Source organism: Manis pentadactyla, chromosome 4 (assembly GCF_030020395.1).
Source record: "Manis pentadactyla isolate mManPen7 chromosome 4, mManPen7.hap1, whole genome shotgun sequence".
Taxonomy (NCBI): Eukaryota; Metazoa; Chordata; class Mammalia; order Pholidota; family Manidae; genus Manis; species Manis pentadactyla.
The window spans coordinates 188,271,760-188,290,797 of record NC_080022.1 but is presented as its reverse complement, the minus strand read 5'-3'; the positions used below and the strand labels follow the sequence as shown (position 1 = coordinate 188,290,797).

Here is a 19,038-nt window from a genome sequence, read left to right as displayed (position 1 = left end):
ATCTCTTGACTCACGTCAGTCGGTCAGCAGGTAATTGTGGAGCTTGTGCTATGGGCCAGGCATGTTCCAGGTGTGCATGGCCCAAGCGTTGCCTGGGCCACTGGCACATGCCCTGTGGATTACTTGTTTTTATGCTCACAACCACGCAGATCCTGTGAGATAGGTCCTAATATTAACCCCCATGTATAGAAGGGGAAAGTGAGGATCAGAGAGGTTAAGTAACTTGCCAGAGGTCACACAGCCAGTAAGCTAGGCAAGCCAGATTTGAACTCAGCTGGGTCTGTACCGCACCGGGAGCACAGAGGGTCCCGTGGGGCCCAGTGTACGCCGGGGAGCAGAGGAGCAGGGCAGAAGGACGTGGAACATTCTGCTGGCCTCAGCAGGAAGGAATTTAAGATGGATTCTTTCCTGACTTTATCCCCTCAGTAAGACGAGGTCCATTAAAGCCCAAGGGCGAACTGACGGCATTTGTCTCAAGTATTGGAGAGAGCATGTAAAGGGCGGCAGTCAGCGGCAGCCAGGACCCCAGGGCCCTGAGGAGGTTCGCTGAGCTGTGTTTCCCACCAGGGAACCAGGCTGGGAGCGAATCTCAAGCCGGCTGGATCCTGCCTCGGGGCGTGCCCAGAGCTCCCCCTTGTGGTGCCACAGCGCCGGCGCAGCGATACCTGTGGGTGTCCAGCACCTGGGACCAGGTGTCTGGGAAGAAGAGCGCGGTGCCGGCACCTCCGGAGTGTCTAAGCTGCTGTTCTCCGCTCCGCCCCTGGCGTGAGGGGCCTGCCCTGGGGTCCCGTGCCTGGGGTCCTGGTGGCAGAACCAGAACCAGGGCCTGGCATGCTCGGCTCTGTGCTGCAGCCAGATGGTGCAAAGGGCTTGGATTCGGGACTAGGGAGACCCGGTTGGCATGTGCCTGGACGAGCTCCTTATCTTCTTGGGGCCTCCACTTCCTTGTTTGTGAGATGGGAATAGTGACAGCCGTTTTTTGGGGTTATTCCAGAATTTATAGGATTTACTCCTGTCTTCTTCTTTCCCCTCCTTCTACCTTGATGGCTCCCCCCCTGGCTGCCCACGAGGACCCTCAGGGGGTCTGATTCTCAGGCAGTTCAGGAGGCTGTGGTTCTCGCCCGGGGCAGATGATGCCCCCGGGAACATGGGGCAATGTCATCCCTAGATAGTGGCACCTAGTAGGTAGAAGCCAGAGGTGCTGCAAAACACGCCCCAATGCCCAGGACCACCCCCAGGCTGGGCCCCCAGGATGTCCCCCACCACAGAGCGATGAGCCTCAGTGTCAGCAGGCCGAGGCTGAGAGCCCCCCTCCCTACAGGTTTTGATTGCTGCAGGCAGACGTGGGGCCCTAGAGTAGAGAAATTGTTTTTTGAGTTGTGGTAAAATACAAAGCATAAAAATTTGCCATTTCTGCCATTTTAAATTTACAATTCAGTGGCATTTAGTTCATTCATGTCATTGTGCAAAACTACCACTGTCTGGTTCCAGAACTTGGTGTCATCATCCCAGAAAGAAAACCCATCCCCATTTGCTCCCTCCCCCAGCCCCTGTCACCATGAATCCGCTTTGTGTCTCTCTGGATTTGCCTACTCTGGACATGTCATATGAATGGAGTCATGTGATACGTGGCTTTCTGTGTCTGGCTACTTTCACTGACCATAACCTTCTGAAGGTCCTGCTGTGTCTTAGCGAGCTGGGACTTCGTTCCTTTTTATGGCTGACTAATATTCCAGGCAATCATTCTAGCCTGCAGCTGGGCCTGAGAGCCCCCCTCTGTACCACGTGCAGACCCCTGAGCTAACGCTGGGTGGCGTCATGAGGAGCAGGAGGCTTTGGCCTCCCCTCGGGAAGCCTTTCTGTGCTGATGCTCTGGAAGCACGTGTAGTGTAGGGTCACCGTCTGCCCAGAGCCGCTTCACAGACAGTGTGCTGATTCCTGGGTGTCTCGGAAGGCCGTGGTGTGGGCAGGGAGGGGCCTTCCCGCCTGAGAGCTCCAGCGATTCCGTCGCTCGCTCTTCTGGCCCGTGTCCGTCCAGTTATGCCAGGCTTTGTGTTGGCACAGACGTCCATGGATGGGACCCCTCTCTGCCCCTGGAGCATGTGCTTCGGTCAGGGGCCGAGGCGAAGACAGCCCCTGTCTGAGCAGCAATGGTACATGGAGGCGTGTGTTCCAACCCGGCCAGGCGTGACAGGTTGCTGGGGGCTTAAAAAAAGAAGAGCAGATGTGGGTTCTGAAAGGGCTGGGGTGTGCCCTGGAATCTGCATTCTTTGCAGGCAATAATTCTAGCAGGAGTCAGGTTTGGGTACTGGGTGCATCCTGGTGCACATGTTTCTTTCTTTGCTCTTCAAGCCAAGGGTGACGTCCTTGTACCCCCACCACGTTGGAGACCCCAGGAGCCAAGCTGGAACCCCTCTGCGCCCTCCACCCGTCAGCACTCCCATGTGATGGCTGGAATCCTGGACTAACTGGTAGTCGTGCTGGGCACCAGAGAGCAGGCCTTCCTGACCCGGCTGGGCAGCTCTGAAACATCCTGCTGCCCACTCGGGTGGGCCCTGGGCCTGGGCCATGTGCGAGCTCCCCAGGGGTTTCCAGGGTGCAGCTGGGGGTTGAGAGCCCCCCTGTGAGGGGGCCCAGAGGAAGAGGCGTGGTTCTGGTGCCTTGAGCAGGTGTGGGTCTGGGCCGAGGTCCCAGAGCACCGACACCCCTGTTGGCCAGACACCCAGAGAGGGGGTAGGCTTTGGGGAATTGCAGGTGCCCATAGCTGCTGCTAGAGCCAAGGCTCCTCATTTAACTGGGAATGGGGTCCCCGGGAGAGGGGTAAGCAGGCTGGCTCACTGGTTCCCTCTAGTGGCGGAACCAGAGAAGTACACGTGGAGCGTCTGATGGGATGGGCCAAGAGTAAAAGTTACCCCCCAGATCTGAGAGCCCCCCAAACATTTTAAGTGGCCAGTAGCTTACAGAGGGGGTGAGTGTTACAATGTGGCAGTGTCCGCTCATGTGCTACCTGTGGGGCATAGCCGGGCAGCCTCTGGCTCCTCGGTGGCAAGGCCCCCTGGGCAGTGAGGGCCTGAAGTCCTAGACCAGGTGAGGGACCGGGGCCCTCTGGGGCGGAGGACGGGGGGAGCGGGCTCGTCGTGGGGGCGCCTCCGCTGAGATCTGTTCCGTGAGCAGGGTCAGGGCGTGTGGCTCCCCAGTCTGGCTGTAGCTTTGGGCTGGGATGAATGAGGTGAGGTGGGGACGACCCCCAGGCGAGGTCGGTGGCCGGCCCCTCCTTTGTGTCTGTCCCGAGAGGTACCTGGGGGGGAGGATGTGACTTAATAGGCCCCGTGTGGACCCCCCGTGTGGCGTGTCAGTTGCCCCCCTTGGGAAGAGCATTGGTGATGGGTGTGAAGGACCAAAACACAGCTCCTAGTCCCTAAATCGGACGTCTCTTCTGGGACTTGGTCTAAGAAGTAATAAGTTGCAGGCACAAAGCTCGTTGCACGGAGATGTTCACCACTGTGTTCTTTACAATGGGGGGAAAGGAAGAGAACCTCAATACCCAGCACTAATAGACACGGAGACAGCATTTAAGGGTCACCTGCCAGATCAAGGAGTTCATCTGGGGCCCTCGAGCCCCCTGACGTCTCTGTGCTCACGGGTGTGCATGCTTCCAAGGAGGGGGCACCACCCGACTTCCCAAAGGGTCTGTGACCCCCAGATGTTCAGAGCCTCAGTGCTACCAGATGGAAGAGTGCACAGCATGTGGAAATCCACAGGGCGTGGAAAACAGAGCGGGTGGCAAGTTATGGGCCCATTTTGATTAAAATCCGTGAGAGGCCCCGAGCAGCGACGCCCACTAGGACTTGCTGGCAGTACAGGACATTCTAGATCTGTGCCATCCATCCGATAGAGTCGCCCCCGGCTTCGTGCGGCTAGGGAGGGCTTGCCGTGCACCTGGGGGACTGAGGCTGGAGCTTTCATTCTAGGTACTACCGATTAATATACATTTAAATAGCACACGTGGCCACCCTATTGAACAGCGCAGGCTGAGAGGATGTATGCCAATATGTTAGGATAGAGGGATTATGAGGAATTTTTTTCTTTTCTCATTTTTCAAAAACGTGTTGTGATTATAATAAGCTTATGATGAAAACCAAGTTTTAAAAATAGCCATTTAAACCGCTGCACGCTGCAGCGGGCTCGCCCTCCAGGCTGTCTTGCGTGTGTGTTAACAAGGAAGCCCCCAGGGCTACCCAGGAACCTGAGGTCCTTCCAGTGAACCTGATGCTGATGATCCGCCGCCCCCGGTCCCCGGAGCCTGTCACTGGTGCCCACGCTCTGCTGAACGCGCGCCGGGTTCCTCACTCTGAATGCTGAAGCCCTGCCGGCCTGCAGGGGGGGAAGATTTTCCTCTCCGTGACCCTTGCTCTCTCTGCTGAGCTCCCGTGTGTGTCTCGTTCATGTGTCATTTAAAATAAGCTGCCGGTACTGTCTTACCTGTCCGTCTGGACCAGCGCCACCCAGTAGAACTTTCTGCGCTGATGGACACTGTCCACTGGGCACTGTGGCTGTTGCAATGGAGCAACTAGATCTTCCATTTTATTCATCTTCAACAAGTTTAAATTTTAATGGCCCCATGTGGTGAGGGCTTCTGTGTTGGCAGTAGGTCCTTGTGAGGACAGAGGATGTGATGGGTCCCCTCCGGGCACAGAGCAGGCCCTCAGTGTTCTGGGTCACAAGAAAAAGGGGTGAAGACCAAAACAAACAGGTGCCCTGCCCCCCCGGAGTGGCTGGCTCCATGGGGGTGTCAGGAGGGTCAGGTCACCGTGAGGCAGCAGGCAGAAGCCAGTGAGAAGGGACAGTCGCTGCCCGGCCAACCAAGCGTGGGGCTCTCCCGGCTCCAGCCGGCCACCCTGCAGCGCGCGGCTGGGATAAATGGCATCTTAAGTGCTTTTTGCCTCAGGAAGGAAAGGCTGTATGACACCGGGTATCAGCCATCAAGGCTGAATTATTAATACCTGTTGTCATCGACCCCGTAACTGGCCCTGTCCCCCCACCCTGCACGGTGGGCAGAAGTGATGTGCTCCGGGGAGAATCCCAGCCTCAGAGAAGGATCTGGAGCCCGTGAGCAACACCGGCCAGGTCCGAGCCCCTGAAAGCGTCATTGCCAGGCAGCTGCCGTGCGGGGCCCTGCAGAGGGCAGAGGGTGGCAGCCGGCGTGGTCCTCTTAGGTCCTTGCGCACAGCCTCGCTTCTCCTCCTGTCAGTCCCAGGGGCACCTGATGACGGAGGGCTGGAGGGACGTCCCCTGGGAAGGCGAGGGGGACATGCCATCATCCAAGACAGGAGAGTGACCCCTGACCGGTCGTGGGATGTGGGCGGAGGTGCAGGCGGCCCCCAGAGAGGCGGGAGGTGACGTGGCCAGGAGTGAGGAGGGGTGCATCCCCGGCCCCCCAGATTTCAGGACGAGACCTCAGAGCTCAGCTGCGGGCCAGCCCAGGCGTCCGGGTGCCCCTGAGGGTGCTCCGGGAACACCCGCCCTCGCCCCTCCCAGGCCCCCAGAGGCAGCCTGGCAGCGGGGAAGCTGGCAGCTCCCAAAGATCTGTTGTTTGGGTTTGTTTGTGCTTCTATAACCGGGAGCTGAGATTTATTTCTTTAAAACATCGCATCTCCCAACACCCTGCAATCTGTTCTGTGCTTCGTTAAGACTAATCTTGTCTTATGTTTCTGTTGCACTAGTCAGGCTCCGTGCTGGCGTCCCTCCCTCCCCTGCATGGGCCCCCCAAGCCAAGGGGTTAGTCCCTGGCTGCTCTCCCATGCCTGGGGGGTGGCCGAGCCCGGGGCCTGAAGGAAACTGGCCCAGGACAGGCAGCCGGCAGGGCTGAGCCCCGCTGGGCGGGCCAAAAGAGGCCCTGGGCCTCACTGCCAGGCTGGGAGGCCGGCGGGAGCCCAGGGCCGGGCTCGGGTCCTTGCCGCCTGCCCCTCAGCCCTGGGAGCTCAGTAGCGGCACTGCTGCCCACAGCTCCAAGGGCTCACGGGGGCTGCGAGGAATTTGGGCTGCGTCTCAACCATGTTCAGTCCTTTGATGTGTGACTCGGGGTGGCCATCGGGCTCCCACGTGCTGTCTGGGAGGGAGGAGGCTGGCTGGCTTGGTCTGCACTGCCTGCGATGCCAGACGCAAACCTGTGTGTGCCTGTGGGACCCAGGGTACGGCCCTGGCCAGGTGACCCGTCTCTTACTTCTAAGAGATCTAAGGTGGCCTTAGTTCTCTCACCTGTGAAATGGGCCGTCGTGAGGATGAAGGAGGCAGCGAGTGAAAGTGCCGGGCAGGGGCTCAGGGCAGGGCCGGCAGACAAGGCCGCTCCCGGGGCCACAACGGCTAGAGCCGCTTTCACAGCCCTGCCAGCGTCCAGCCCAACCGAGTGCTGTGTCAGTGTCCTGGGGCGGTTGTAGTGGGGGACCACGTCGCGGCAGCTTCAAACGGCACACATCCAAAATCAAGGTGTCACAGGGCTGTGCCCCCCCTGAAGGTCTAAGGGGGCGAGACCTCCTGCCTCCGCCAGTTCCTGGGGACCCCAGGCGCTCCTTGTGGCCGTGTCCCGCCATTGTCACGGGCCTTCTCCGTGTCTCTGTACCTCCTCTCCCTGTAGAAGGGCACCAGTCTCTGGGTTCAGGGCACCCCCTAAGCCAGGGTGATCTCATCTCCAGGTCCTCAACTAGCTGCATCTATAAAGGCCCTCTTTCCAAATAAGGCCATTCCAGGGGGTTCCAGGCGGACATGAATTTGGGGGGACACTACTCAACCCAGTACATGCTTTGTGGGTGCTGACGCATTTCATCCTTGGAGCCACGCCCAAGGCGGGTGCTGTTCTCACCCCGTTTTAGGGAAGGGTGGGGTACAACTCCTGTCATGGCCCACGGGTTCCTGGCCGAGACACCAGCTCTGAAGTTAAAAGCAGAAAGCGGAAAATCAAACCAAAGCTGGCCCTTGTGAAGAAGCCCAGATTCCCACCTCCCCTGGGGGCCAGTTGCCCTCTGTGTTCCCGCCCCGTGGGCCCCGCTGGCCCCTGTGTCTGGGCGGGGGTCCCTGGACAGGTGTGTGGGGCCCGAGCAAAGAAGCTGTGGAAATCTGCTTTAAAAGTGGCATAAGTAATATATGTCCATTTTAGAAATTTGAGGGGAAAGGCATAAAGAACATATTCGTGGCCCTTGATCCCTCCAGCATTGCCATTATCATTCCGGTTCATTTCTCCCTGGCCTTTCAAAGATAGGGATTGTACTTGTCTATCCCAGTGGTCAGCAAATCTTTTCTATCGTGTTTTTGGATTTTTGGGTCACACGGCCTCTTTGCAGCTTCCCAGTTCTGCCTGTGTGGAGAGAGAGCACCCAACAGCAATTTGTAAATAAGTGGGCATGGCTGGGTTCCAATAAAACTTTATTTAGGGACTCTGAAATTTTCATGTGTCATGAAACACTGCCCTTCTTTTGATTATTTCAATATTTAGAAATGTTCGAAACCTTGCTTCACAGCAAAAGCCTGCACACGGATGCTTGTAGCACCTTCCCTCGTAACTGCTCAAACTTGGAAGCAACTGAGATGTCCTGTGGTAGATGAACGGAAAAGTAAACTGTGGTCCATCCGGACAAGGGGATACTGTTCAGGCCTAAAAAAGCAAGCTATCACACCGTTAAAGACGTGGGGGAATCTTAAGTGCATGTGGCTAAGTGAAAGAAGCCAGTCTGACAAGGCCACATACTATATGATTTCAACTATATGACTTTCTGGAAAAGGCAAACTGTGGAGACAGAAAAAGACCAGTGGTTGCCAGGGGTTGGGGGGAGGGAGGGATGAATCACAGAGGATTTTGGGGGCAGTGGAATTATTCTGTATGATACTGTGATGGCAGATACATACCATCATATATTTGTCAAAATTCATAGAATATACAACACCAAGTTGAATCCTAATGTAAACTACGAGCTTTAGTTATTAATAATAATGTGCTGGTATAGGTTCATCAGTTATGATAAATGTACCACACTAATGCATGATGTTGATAATTCAGGAAACCATGTGTATGAGTGCGGGGTGTCTAGGAACCCTGTTACCCTCCCCTCCATTTTTCTGTAAACCTTAAACTACTCTAAAAAATAAAACATATGAAAAAAATTCTTAGCTCGTGGGCTACACAGACAGGAGGCCATTTGTGCCAACACCTGGTCCAGCCTGGGACTGCCCAGTAGAGGTGTAATATGAGCCACATTTGTGATTTAAAATTTTCTAGTAGTCTTATTTTTTTTTTTTGTAGACAATTATTTTTTATTGAAGGGTAGTTGACACACAGTATTACATTACATTAGTTTCAGGTGTACAACACAGTGATTCAATTCTAGGTACCAGCTATCACCATACCAAGTTGTTACCATATTTTGAGTAGTCTTATTTTTTAAAACTTTATTTTGAAATAACTATAGAGTCCTAGGAAGTTGCAAACCTGTGCAGGGAGGCGCCCTGCAGCCTCCCCCAGTGGCGACACCCCACATGAAAGCACAGCACATTCCAAACCAGGAAACTGCAGGGGTACCGTCCACAGGTCTTGCCAGCGTCACGGCCATGTCTGAGTGTCCTGGGCATTTGTATCACATGTGTAGCTGTGTGTGACCACCACCACAGTCAGGAGTCTTTATGGTTCCATCGCCACGCGGCTGCCATGTGCTGCCCCTCACAGTCAACTCCTTGTCCCAGTCCTTAGACCCTGGCGCCCATTCTACTCTATTCTCCATTCTAAAAGATGTTTATGTAAATGGAATCACACGCTGTGTGACCTTGAGACTGCCTTTCTCCACTCAGCCTACTTCCCTTGTAGATCCTTCCTTTTTACTGCCCATGGCATGCATGGACCATTTTGTTTAACTGCCCACCCACTGAAGGACATTAGTGGGTTGTTTCCAGTTTGGGGTATTTACACGTAAAGCTGCTATGAATGTTTATGGTGGGGTTTTATCTGGACATAGTTTTCATTTCTTTGGGATAAATTCCCAGGAGGGCAGTGGTGGGTCACATGGTGATTGAATGTTTAGTTTTAAAAGAAATTTCACAGCCATTTTCCAAAGCAGCTGTGCCGTCTTACATTGCCACTAGCAACGTTTCTCCACGTCCTCGCCAGCGTTTGTGTGGCCACTTTCCTCTTCCAGCCACTCTGATAGGTGTGTGGTGGTACCTCATTGGGGTTTGGGGTTTGAATGTCCAGTTCCCCAGGTTCCCTAGCAACGTGGAGGATCTTTTCATTTGCTCATTAACCATGTGTATATCCTGCTTGGTGAAATGCCTCTTACTGTCTTTTGCCCATGTTCTTACCAGTTTTCTTTAACTGTTGAATTTTTGTAGTTCTTTATATATTCTAGATACTAGTCCTCTGTCAGATGTTGATTCAGAACATATTGATTTATATTTCTCCCACTCTGGAGTTACCTTTTCATCCTCTTAATAGGCTCTTTCACAAAACAAAAGATTTTAATTTGGATGACACCCAACTTACTGATTTTTTCCTCTTATGGGTATGGCTTTTGGTGTCAAGTCTAAGAACTCCTGACCCAGTCCTGGATCCCAAAGAGGATCTTCTGTTATCTTCCTAAGAATTTTACATGTAGTCTCACATTTCACATTTAAGTCCATGATCCATTTTGGGTTAATTTTGGCACAAAGAGAGTGAGGTTTAGGTCGGGGCATATCTGTGTGGATTTAGTAGTCACATTCTAAAAAGTAGAAAACAAACTTGTAAAATGAATTTAATAATTACTTGGGAATCCCTTGTGTGCTTTACTCCTGGAACACGTCTCTGTATTAACTTGCCGTATTTCAGGTGCTTAATGCCGTGTGTGGCTTGGGGCCACTGTGGTGGCCAGCTCAGCCCCATTCAACTTGGAGGCTTTGCTCTTTTTTTTCATCTCATTACAACTGACCTTTACTCAGTACTTTCATAGTGCCAATACATTTGATATTTTATCTACTCTTCAAACCTTGAAGATGATGTTTTTTTTATTAAGGTATGATTGATATACACTCTTATGAAGGTTTCACATGAAAAAACAATGTGGCTACTACATTTACCCATATTATCAAGTCCCCACCCATACCCCAATGCAGTCACTGTCCATCAGTGCAGCAAGATGTCACAGATCCACTATGTGCCTTCTCTGTGCTGCACTGTTCTCCCCGGGATCCCCCACACCATGTGTACTAAACATAATACCCCTCAGTCCCCTTGTCCCTCCCTCCCCACCCGCCCTCCCACACCCCTCCCCTTTGGTAACCACTAGTCCCTTCTTGGAGTCTCTGAGTCTGCTGCTATTTTGTTCCTTCACTTTTGCTTCATTGTTACACTCCACAAATGAGGGAAATCATTTGGCATTTGTCTTTCTCCGCCTGGCTTATCTCACTGAGCATAATGTCCTCCAGCTCCATCCATGTTGTTGCAAATGGTAGGATTTGTTTCTTTCTTATGGCTGAATAGTATTCCATTGTGTATATGTACCACCTCTTCTTTATCCATTCATCTACTGATGGACACTTAGGTTGCTTCCATTTCTTGGCTGTTGTAAAAGGTGCTGTGATAAACATAGGGGTTCATTTGTCTTCTTGAATCTGAGAAGTTATATTCTTTGGGGGCTTTGCTTTTTTATTTACTATTCTCCGTCTGGCCCTTTCTTCTGGACTTGTCTCTTCCTCTGGCCGTGACAGTGGGGGGCTTGGGGAGGAGGTCTGGAGAGCGTACTGCTGCCCTTGCTAGGAGGTTTCTGCAGCCCTGACCCCTCCCTGGCTCTGAGCAGTCGAGGGTACCACCCAAGGAAGCAGGGCTCTGAGGCCATGCCTGGTGGAGTGTTGCCCCTGGGGGTCGCCTTGGTGTGCTGCTGCTGACTGGCCTGGAAGGGCTGTCAGCAGTTTAGAAAGCTGGCCTCTTCCTATTAAAGCTGTCAGGAGGGGGAGGAAGTGAGTGCATTAACCCTCCTGAACCGCAGAGGAGGAGGTTCAGCCTCCGGGAGAGGCAGGGCTCCCCAGGGACTTGGTGCAGGAGGGATGTCAGAGACCCCAACAGCCCCTCTGGGGGTCCTTGGTGCAGCCCCCGGGGCTCTGTTGCACGGGGGCTGGGGGAGCTCTCGGGGGCTGTTTGGCACGAACTGCATGGAGCTGCCCCAGGGAGCAGGAAGCCAGAGGCCCCGGGCCCCTGGGTCTTGTGTCAGCAGCCCTGGCAGGGACTCCGTGGGGCCCGAGGCCACGTGAGCTTCTGAGAGATCTGAGCATGAGGTGATGGAAGCAGGGACGTGGCAGTGCCTCCCAGGTGAGACAGGAGCTCACCTCTGCCCCTGAGTCCCCGTGCCCGGCTGCTGCAGTACCTGGTGAAATCCCCCCTGAAAGTGAGAGGCGGGTGGCCAATGACTTGTGTCTTTGGATCGAACATTCCTGTATCCGCTTCTGTTTGCCTTCACGTTCGTTCCCAGCAGAGTAAACAGAAGGGCCACCTCCACCAGGGATTTCCTTAGACACCCATGATTGCAGGGGACAAAGGGCTCCTGGCAGCCCCTTCTGCCTGCTCCAGAGCATGCGTCCTCGCCTCAAGGAATCCGTTTTGGGAACCTGAAAATATGGTTTCCCAGATGATCTAAGGCATCTTAGGGGGTTAGTGGGCACACCTCTTGTTACATTTGGATGGATGGCTTCCAAAACAGGGCGCAAACCGCCAAGAGAAGGGGGCGCCTTTCCTGAGGGGCTTTGGACCCAGAAAGGGCTGTAGGAGGGAGGTGCCTGCCAGGGTTGGGATAATATGGGAGTAAGAAGCTGGAACTTTGGGAATGTTCTGGAAGGGGGAGAGCGGCTATCTCGTGGGTCACTGAAAGGGGAGGCCCAAACACACGGAGGGGTGCGGGGACAGGGCCTGGGACCCAGCAGAGGGGGCCGGTGGCGGCTGTGGCCTCCCAGGGCCCCCGGGGCTGGCGGTTAGAGGCAGACCTGGGGATGGTAAAGGCATGGGGTCTGACTTGCCTCTGTAAATATCAAAACACTGGAGGATTATTTTTGGTAGCTACGGCCTCTCTGAGCCTGGCGGGCTTCTGGGTTGCCAGGCAGGGTGCTGAGTGACAGCAGGCTCACTGCTGGCCCCCCTGTGCCCCGCGTGATCTCTGCCATCCCGACGGCCACGGGCTGACTGGGGTCATGGTCCCCCCTTGTGGGAGAGCGTGGACGGACCGAGGTTCCTGGGCGTTCGCCTTCAAGCGAGACCAGTGTGTGTAACAGATTGAATGTCATGTCGAGAAGCCTCCCTGGTGGTTGACAGTGACAGGTCCTCGGCCTCTGAACTGTGCGCAGGGCCAGAAGCCAGCCGGCACCCCAGGGAGGTGGCTGTGCTCCACCAGACCCGCCAGTGTGAAGGGCGCATTGTGTGCCTGCAGCAGCGTGGAGCCTGCAGAGGTGTCTGTGGGCCCCCGGGCAGACGCGCTGGGGGCAGACCTGGGGAGCGGCCCGACCGCCCCACCCCCACCCCCCCACTCCCCCGGGCAGGCATGCCTGTGGCTGGGGCCGCAGGCGTAGGATGCCGAGGCCCACCTGGGGCCAGGCTCTCTGCAGGCCCAGAATTGGGTCTGCCTGGGCACTGGCCCTACTGTGTCCCCTGAGAGGATGAGGCTGGTCAACACTGCCCCTTTGAAACTCCATTTTCCTGGAGGTGGCACAGCTGCCGGGGAGGGATCCCACATGCCCAGCAGATGGCAGGCTTCCTCCAGAGCAGCCAGGGGTGTCCACTGCCTACAGGCCCGCAGGCCTCTGCCCCACCCTGCACCCCAACCCGCCTGCTAAGGGCCCACAACCACATGGCGGAGGATGCCCTCCCTGCCCTTTGTTGCCCACCTCCCTCCCTTGGCACTGCCTCCTCCCAAGCTGGTTTTCCAAGCCCTCCTCGGTGAGGACGTGGCCCGGCAGGTCCGGGTTTCAGGGCGGCAGGCTGTGTGCCTCGGGGAGGGGAACATGAGCTCAGACCCAGGCCGGGCTCCCCTGTGGCCTCCCAGCACTCCTACCGACCTTCTCCCCACTGACCTTCCATTTCCTCTTTGAGTGTCTGGTGGGTGGGGATTTGCCAGCATGACCTGCCCCACCCCACTTCGTGCCAACCTCGGCCTCTGGAGACAGACAGGCCCTACACAGGCTTGGCCTCTGGCCCCCAAGCAGAGGCACATGGCTGGTGTTGGGGAGCAGTCGGCTGAATACACACAGACACGGGGGTGCAGGCTGGCCCCTGTCCTCACTGCTCCGTGTGGACACGCTCGGCCCACCTGCGTCTCGGGTGTCCTGTCTGGAATTTACTTTGCTAGACCCTCTGCTTTTTAAAAAAATTTTATTATTGTATAGATTCTCTGTGGTCAGTATACAAGTGCTAGAAATCAAGAGAAGGTACCAAAACCTTGAAAGCAGGCACTCAGATAGACACGTGCACACCCAGGCTCCTAGCACATCACTCACGATCGCCATCCCCGGCTGAGCAGATAACACAATGTGCTCTATCCACACAATGGACTATTACTCGACCTCAAAAAGGAAGGAGATTCTGACACATGCTGCACGTGGCTGACCTTGAGGACATGGTGCTGAGTGAAAGAAGCCAGTCGCTAAAGGACAGATCCTGCAGGCATCCACTCACACGAGGACCTAGAATCGTCAAGTGTGTAGACAGAGAGTTGACTGGAGGTTACCAGGAGCAGCGGGGGGCGGGGGTGGGGGCTGGGAGTCCGTGTTTGATGGGGAGACGGAGCTTCAGTTTGGGACGAGGAAAATGTCCTGGGGGTAGACGGTGTGGTGGCTGCAAAACAGTGTCAGTGTGCTTAATGCCACGGCACTGCCCACATAAAAGGAGTTAAAATGGGGAATTTTGTACTATATATATTTTGCCACAACAGAAAAATAGAAAGAGAAAGAAAAGGAAGTTGAGGTCACCAAGTATCTGAGACGGAGCGGCCATGGAGGGCGTGCATCTTCCGGGCCTCGTGAGAACCTGCTTTCTCAGATCAGGTCTGTCAGCCTGTGCGGGTCCCGCTGCCGCAGCACAGGGCCTGGGGCCCCGGGCACCGCTCAGGGGCTGCCAGCTGTGGGCAACTCCAAGCCAGCCTGGAGCCTGCGCCACTCCCTGCCCGGCTGGAGGAAAGGCCAGCGGTGGCGCCGTGGCTGTGGCCTCCCCCCCTACCCCCCAGGCTCTCCTGTTCCTGGCTGGGGCCCAGGACGGTCGCCACACGCACCTTGCTCTAAGGACATCTTCTCACAGCACGACCTGTTCAGTGTGAATCAAAGCAGCTTAAAGTAAATTCTAGAGCTGGTGCTGAAAGCAGGTTCCTCCAAGAGGCTCTGTCGGGCAGGAGAACCTGGGGGAGGCTCCCACGCCTTGTCAAGGTGAGGCCAGGCGATGCCGCCTTCTCAGCTCTTTCTTGAGCTTAGAAAGACAGGCTGTCTCCATGGTCTTATGGGAATAGGGAGATGGTGTGGGTGCAGGCCTGTCTCTGGAAGGAGGGTAACCACAGGCCTGGGGCTGGCCCCCTAAGCACGACCCCCAAGTCCCCGGCCCCCAGGAGGGTGGGATTGGCCAGCGTGCCTCCGCTGCCCACCGTCGGAGTCCAGGCCACAGCACAGCAGGTTCTCCTCCCGGCACCCACAAGACTCTTTTTAAATAACATGTAATGCGATTGGCCAGGGCCAGTGTTTATGCCCCTCTTCTTGCAGCAGGACCCCTGGACTTCCTGCCTCAGTGAGGGCTCTAGAGGCCTCCCAGCTCAGGGTCACAGGCAGCATGAACAAGGGCTGCGGGGAGACCAGCCTGGTTTGTAGGAACTGGGGTGGTAGACGTGGCCACCCGTCAGTGTGCTGGGCCCTGCAGAGGCCACGGTCAGATGTCCAAACTGCCGCCCCTTATGCCCTGGAGCAAAGCGGCAGAGGTTGGGCTGCAGATGGGGCAGCGGTCCAGGGCGACTCCCGGCAGCCCTGGAGGGCACACCTGCCTTCTCGCCAGGACACAGGTGCATCAGGCCTGTGGTGGGTGTTTGCAAAGTTGGGACAGAAACAGCTGCTACATGGTTTGACCTTTGAGTTTGGCAAATGCCAAAGGTCAGCTGGAACCTGCCCTGAAAGGCTAGTGTCCCTGATGGTGCAGGGCTCCCTGTGAGCCTTAGGCCACCTCAAGGCCCACGTCTGGGGTCACTGCACATGGCATGGCGTGGAGACGTAGCACCTGTCACCTCTGGACCATGCCTGTGCAGACCCGCCCGGGATGAAAGACCCCCACAGTCCAGCAGGGTAGAGGCCTTCCAGACAGCTCTGAGCTCATGGCAAGTGCTGGGCAGGTCCAAGGCGCTGGCGGTCTCTGGGCCTGTCTCTGCAGAGGCGCGGCCCTGTGGTCTTCATGCTGAAGATGATCCCATGCCGCATCTAGCTGGGCCTCCCTGTCACTCGGACGAGGCTCAGAGCAGAGAGGCCACCCACTCTGGGCCACCCCATCAGAGCTGGGAGCGCCTGTGGTCCAGCCCCACCTGCTCACTCGACCCGCAGGCAGCCGGTTAAGGAGGCTTTGGGCATTTCACCCGCAGGAAAGTGGTGGCTCATGAGCAGGCCCAGGGAGGGCCTGGCCTGGAGGGCTCCACTCCTCGGTTTAGTAGGTAAATCTGTCCTGCACCCACAGAGCTGTTGCGTCAGGAAAGGCGGCGCTGCTAGTGAGGGTCTTAGGGGGCCTCCCCACTCGGGGTGCCCCTGGGGCCCCAGGAATCCTGTCTGTGAGTGGGATCGCCAGGTCACTTCTCCGGCTGCTCACACGGTGTGTCTGCCCACACTTTGGGTTTGTGTAATAGACACAGGAAAAATATCCCCTGTTCACACCCTCAGATGTTTTTTTCCAATTTAAGAAAGTCCTTTGGGGAAACTGTTTTCTCTTTTATTGACTGAAAGCCCTTTTCTCAGTGAACTGAGGGTGCTAGGTCTCCAGAAAGTGCCAGGGGTGGGAGGGCAGGTGGGGGCTGGGATGTGATGCCCCCACCCAGCCTGGCCGGGAGCCGGAGGACATGCGAGGACTTCCAGTGAGGCTGGCCCAGGCAGATGTCACTGTACGTAGCAGAACCAGGCTTTCGTTTTGTAAGGCTCCAACTCACAGAACAACCAGGAGCCACTGAGTTTTGCTTTGCTGATTTAAAGGGCCAACATCCTGTGCATAGAACCTTCCAGAACAACTCCCTTCAGCCCTGAAATTAATGGTTAGGGTTTTGTTCCCTTTGCATTGGAATTGATGTGCTGAGTCGCTGGTGTGTGCAGACAGGATTCTTTGGTATGGAACCGAGAACTAGACTGACCAGGAGAAGCCCCTGCTGGCCGAGCAGGTGCAGGCCTCTGACTTTCTGCCGCAGTCTTAGGATTGGCCAGATGGTGGCCAGGAGCCCCGTCCCGGTTGTGCCCACTGTGCCCCTTGGGAAGGCACCCAGTGGAGCTGACTGTGTGCCTTGCACTGAACACACAGCTCTCTGCAGCCAACGGTGGGAGATAATCTCTAATTTGGGCAGATTGACCACAGGTTGCTGAAGATGGGGACACGGGCCAGCTGTGGTGGGACTCTCGGGGGTGCTGCTTCTGCTCCGTGATTCGGAAGGGACAGGAAAGTCTGGGCAGGTGCCCGCTTGCAGAGGAGCCCAGGCCGGGGCCAGGCCAGCACTCCATGGGTGTCAACACCCCCTGTAAATACATGTGGTGGCTGCCGGGAGGGCGTGACACTGCTGCTCTTCCCTAATCCTGCACCTGCGCCCAGAACCCCAAGGAATCCCTGTCCTTTCCTGAGTGAAGATTGGCACGGGCTGGATGGGAACAGGGAATCCTGGCTCAGAACACACACATGCATGCGTGTACACACCACACGGGCACACGCACCTCACAGGTATACATGCATGCACATGCAGGCACCCAGACCAAACGGGCACACACACACACACACACGCATGCATACCACACAGGCACAGACACACACACACATAGTTTCAGGGAGAAGAACTTGAAAGTATTTTAAGTCAGAAGAAAGTACTCAATATCCTTTCATTCTCCTCTATCTTTTGTGTTTTTAAAAATCACTTCCAGAATTTCTGGACTGGTTTTTCCAAGTTCGAGATATTCCCCCCGGATCTCATTTCCTGGCATAACACCCGAGAGCCTCGGCGGGCTTCGGGCCTGTGCCCCTCAGACGGTCCTCCTGGACGCACACGTGCGTTTGCCCTGGATTAGAATCTTGAGGAGGGAGGATTCCTCGAGCGCCTGTAAGCCAGCCACTGCTGGAGGAGCCCTAAGCCCCTCTGAGCACAACCGAGTCTCCTTGTGCCTGAGAACTGGCTTGAGGCAGCGCCGAGGGCTCCCCGGCCGATGAGGCCATGGTCACAAGGCAGGAGGGAAAGTGCTTCCCAGGGTACCCCTCCCCCCCCACTGGCCTCCGCTTCCTGAGAGAATAATGCTTCCAGTCATCAGGCACTTTCCTGCACCTGTTCATCCTATTTTAAAAATAACCATCCTTAAAGAAGTGCTCATTCCTCATCTCCACCCAGGCTGACATGTTCGGGGACAGGCCCCCTGTTGGGGTGAGGGCCATGGCCTGGAAAGATGCTCCCGCGTGCCTGCTCCTGGCTGGCCACAGCCCCATCACGGATCCCGGGCCTGACCCGGTGTCTGCAGTGGAGGTGCCGGGCCCCACCCCGCGTGGTGGGGAGGTTCCCTCTGTGAAACAGACTGTATCCCACATGGCTTTGCTCCAACGCTGTGGGAAGGGAGCCAGGGAGACGCAGCAGCAGAGACCACGGGACCAGAGGGGACAGCTGACCGCAGTCCAGCTACTCCCGCGGTTATGACACTCGCAGCCCAGGGTGGCTCTCCACTGCCCAGCCCGCCAGGGAAGGGCCTCAGACGCCCGTCCTGCTGCAGGCTTCCCAGTTAACCAGACCTTCCTGCTGGCCTCTCAGGGGCGCCGTGTCCCCTGCACGCTCAGCTCGGCCTCCTGCAGTCAGGCTCACTGGGCCTGTCCCGGAAACCAAATGGAAAGCCGAACTGGGATACTGGTTTCCAAGCTGAGACCTGTTCGTTCCCCTGGGTGGCTCTGCCCTTGAAGAAGAGGCAAAGAATTGGGTGTCACAGGCACCCGCCCGCGCACTGCTTGCCGCCACTCCTCCAAAGCCAGGGGCCGCTGCCCAGTGCCTCAGAATGGGCTGCGTTTGCCTCTCGTCGCCTGTTCCCATGAAGGTCTGGGGAAGGTAGCCGTCGCGTGGGTGCTCTGCAGGCAGGGGGCTCCAGAATGCCCCGGGAGCTAGTGCCACGGCGATGTGAGGGCGCGGGGCTGAGGGGTCTGCCCTGCGCTCTGCCTGGGAGCTGCACGGGTGCCAATGGGAGCATCTGCTGGGCTTGGACCTTGATCTCGGAGGACGATCAGAGAGCTCCTTGCATTTACGAAGCGAACGTACACTTGCCGTGGGACGTTGGTGCCCAGCGTGTCGCAGAAGTACAGGGCCCGAGCCCAGCGATGAAGCCTGGGATGGCTTTCGGCCCGGAGTGGGTGGGCGTGGGCCGTTCGCCCCGGTGAATGAGCGCACACCTCTGCTGCCTGCGCCTCCCCTGCACGGGGCCCCGCGTCACGGGCACCGCAGTGATTTATGTAAATGCTAACCCAAACGCTTTCGCTTTCTGATTATCTCTCCGTTTGATGGATGGCAGATGCCAGAGCCATCAAAATATAAACAGATTCCAGTCAGAACGCTTCAAAGAAGAAATCAGCCATTCCAGAGAACAGGACAGCACCCCTTCTGCAGCCTGGCAGAGAGTTTCACTGGGAAAAATGATTTCTCGTAACCTTTTTGCTTTCTATTTAAATTAAGCTTCACCAAGCAAGTTTGGCAGTAGCAGAGGGCTCCTAATTTGGTCCCCCTTGACCTCTGCTGCCGTGATTGGCAGTTTGTTGTCGGGCTGGAAGTTGTGTCTTGGAGGTAGGAGTGAGCAGAACAAATGCCCTAG

General features: G+C 56.2%; 1 protein-coding gene across 6 annotated transcripts in view; it reads left to right on the top strand.

Annotated features, from left to right (window-relative positions):
* TBC1D16 (TBC1 domain family member 16) overlaps nucleotides 1-19,038 on the top strand; it is a 76,653-nt gene that overhangs the window by 18,556 nt on the left and 39,059 nt on the right. The gene's annotated exons all lie outside the window — the stretch shown is intronic.